This window comes from Delphinapterus leucas, chromosome 5, assembly GCF_059928025.1.
Source record: "Delphinapterus leucas isolate spDelLeu-1000000601 "Yukka" chromosome 5, BTC_Dleu_Yukka2, whole genome shotgun sequence".
NCBI lineage: Eukaryota > Metazoa > Chordata > Mammalia > Artiodactyla > Monodontidae > Delphinapterus > Delphinapterus leucas.
Genome location: NC_143133.1, coordinates 131080750 through 131083957, shown reverse-complemented (window position 1 = coordinate 131083957; position 3208 = coordinate 131080750). Strand labels below are relative to the sequence as shown.

The 3208-nt window shown below is 48.2% G+C and overlaps 1 pseudogene; it reads left to right on the top strand.

The window, feature by feature from the left end:
• The first annotated feature begins 704 nt into the window (after window positions 1–704).
• On the top strand, window positions 705–2986 carry LOC111178993 (serine/threonine-protein kinase MARK2 pseudogene; annotated as a pseudogene).
• The last annotated feature ends 222 nt before the right edge of the window (window positions 2987–3208 follow it).

Below are 3208 nucleotides of genomic sequence, written 5' to 3'. Positions count from 1 at the left end.
CAAGCCACAACTACTGAGCCCACGTGCCAGAACTACTGAAGCCGCACACCTAGAGCCCGTGCTCTGCAACAAGAGAAGTCACCACAATGAGAAGACCATGCACCCCAAAGAAGAGTAGCCCCTGCTCGCCGCAACTAGGGAAAGCCCGCGCGCTGCAACAAATCAGCCAAAAATAATTAATTAATTTAAAAAGTCTCCTATTTCTTTTTTTTTTGATTTGTATGTGTGTGTGTTTTATTCTATATTAGTCTCTTAAATCAAATAGAAAACAAAAAGTGGAGCTACAAACCTAAGTTACGATAGTACTAGCTTTTCTCATTGCCCGTCTATCTACTTTTACCAGAGGTCTTTATTTCTTCATAAGGCTTTGAGTTACTGCCCAGGGTCCTTGACTCCCACCTGAAGAACTCCCTGTGGCAGGCAGGTCTGGTGGTTAAGAACTCTCTCGACTCTTGATTAACTGGGAATGTCTTGATTTCTCCCTCATTTTCAAAGGAAAGTTTTGCTAGATATAAGATTCTTGGTTGACGGTTTCTTTCCTTCAACACTTGAAGTACACTGAGCCATGCCATCTGGCCTCCGAGGCTCCTGATGAGAAACCTGCTCACGACCTTCCTGGCAAATCTTTCTCTCAGCTTCACAGACTTTCATAATGTACCTTATCGTGTCTTATGCAACAGAACATTTTGTATAGTATCGTGAAGTCAGTTAAGTTGTAACATTATTTTGAGACCAGAATTTAAGGAAAAGGAATTGAATACTTCAAGTGTAGACATTATGAGGTCTTTATTTTCAAACTAGAAATAAAAAGGCCACTGAAGTATCCTACAGATTTTAATTTATAACAAGGTGAATACCAATATCTAATAACACATGTACAGAAAAATTTCTTTGGGATCCTTTTTCCTAAGTGTAAAGGGGCCTTGAACTCAAAAAGTGAGAAAACCACTGTGGTTTATCCCCAGCGGTGATGGGTCCATTTCTTGCTCTGACCTCAGAGTGCCCCACTGTGATGTAATTCATAAGAACCCTAGAAAAGACCCCAGCTGGGCCCAGGTATTTTGTCCTTAGAGACCAGGAAGCTGCTTTTGGTGACCTGACGGCCTTGGACCCACAGTTAGCTTGTTTTTTCCTTGTTTCTACCATTTTGTTGATATTTTTTCCTCTTTTCTCTACCCTTTATTTTTCTTTGTTCTTTGCCTTTTTCTCATTTTTCTTTATTTTTCTCTCTTTATCATTTCTTTTAGTTTTAAATTTGTTCTTCTCAATTTTTTGGTGTTTCCTTTCCATTTCTTCTGCTTTCCTTTGTTCCTTTGTTCTCTTTCTCATTTTTATCTTAATTTTAGTTAGTACTGCAAGATTAGTACAGCTAGCATAGTCAGTATTGTTGGTATAGTCAGCGTCGTTGGTATAGTTAATACTTTATTAGCATAGGTAGTGTAGTTAGTACTAGTTAGCGCTGTTGGTACAGTTAGCATAGCTAGCATTGTTAGTAGAGCTAGCATTGTTAGTTAGTGCTGTCAGTCAGTGTAGTTAGCAGGTCACCATGATGGAGGGCCTCACAGCCAACTCCGCTGACAAGGATGCTCCTATTGATGATTACGAGATCCTCCACACCATTGGTGAAGGCACCTTGGCTAAAGTGAAGCTGGCCCGGCACATTCTGACCGGGACACAGGTGGCTGTCAAGGTCATTAAGAAAAGGCGTCAGAGCTTATCAACTTTCCAGGCACATTTCCGGGAAGTGCGCAGCATGAAGGCTCTGAATCACCCCAATATTGTAAAACTGCTGGGGGTGACTGACACGGAGGAGACATTGTTCCTCGTGATGGAGTACCTCAGTGGGGGTGACATGTTCAGCTATTTAGTGAACCATGGCCGTATGACAGAGGCGGAGGCCCGAGGCCCGTTCCAGCAGCTGGTCTCTGCCCTGCAGCACTGCCACCAGAGGGGCATCGTGCACGGACACCTGAAGCTACCGAATCTCCTCTTTGATTCTAACATGAATCTAAAACTGACAGACTTTGGCTTCAGCAACAAGTATGATGACACTGCCAAACTGGACACGATCTGCGGCACACTCCCGTATGCTGCCCCAGAACTCTTGCTGGGGCAGAGCTACAGCGGCCCTGCGTTGGACGTGTGGAGCCTGGGAGTAGTGCTCTACACCATGGTAACCGCGTGCCGGCCCTTTGTGGGAAACGACTTCCACGAGCTGCGGAATCAAATCCTACGAGGGCAGTACCCCATCCCACCTTACCTGTCTTTGGAAATAAGGGGTCTATTACAAAAAATGATTGCCCTCAACCCCAGTGACAGAAGCACCTTACCTGACCTCATGAGGCACCCATGGGTGAACATGGGCCAGAAGGAGCCACTCCAGCCACCCTGTGAAGAGGACCTGGAGGTGACAATGGTGAGGACTCTGGGCACGACTCGCGATCAGATCAGGAACCCAGAAACAGGCAGTGTGAGCTCCATGAAACCAATGGTGGGGTCCTCCATCATAATTGTGAGGTCCTTCCCTTCCAGGGATCTCAGTGGCAGTGAACGTGAGCCTTCTTCAAGCCCTGAGTTGTCCACCCTGATAATCAGATGGCTCTACCAGGGAGAAAACCTGCAGCTGCAGGAAGACCAGCAGGCAGGGCAGAAGACCAGTGAGCCTGCCTGGCCCCCTCCCAGCCTGCAGTCGACGACTGCCACCCCCAGCCCAGCCCACCAGTGTGGGCCTGGGACATGCCCCTCCACCAGCAGCAGGATTGGAGCCCCAGAGGGAACCAGCTGCCCCCCGGGGGTGTCCAACACTGGAAGGTCCTCCCACACTGGGCAGCCTGAGAGTATGTCCTCATCCACTCCCTCTGGCCACAGCCAGAAAAAGCAAGGGGTGGCTGGGAGAATCTGGAAGTTTATATTAAAACACCTTTGTTGCAAGCTGCCCTGCAAGAGGCGTCATAATAAAGTGAGCCCATCTGAACCCCATGGATGACCGAGGCAGGAAGGACAGGCCGCCGCGCTCCCTGGGACCCTGGTCCAGTGGAAGATGAGTGTGTTCTCTGTGCGGCCTTCAGAAGCATCATATCCAAGACCCTGGCCAGCTCAGAGGATGGTCCGGAGCAGCCCAGGCGACCGAAAGAGAGGCCACCGTGGCTGCAGGTCCGCCCCTCAATCCCCACCTGGGTGAAACTTCAGAGACTGGACTGTCATTCCT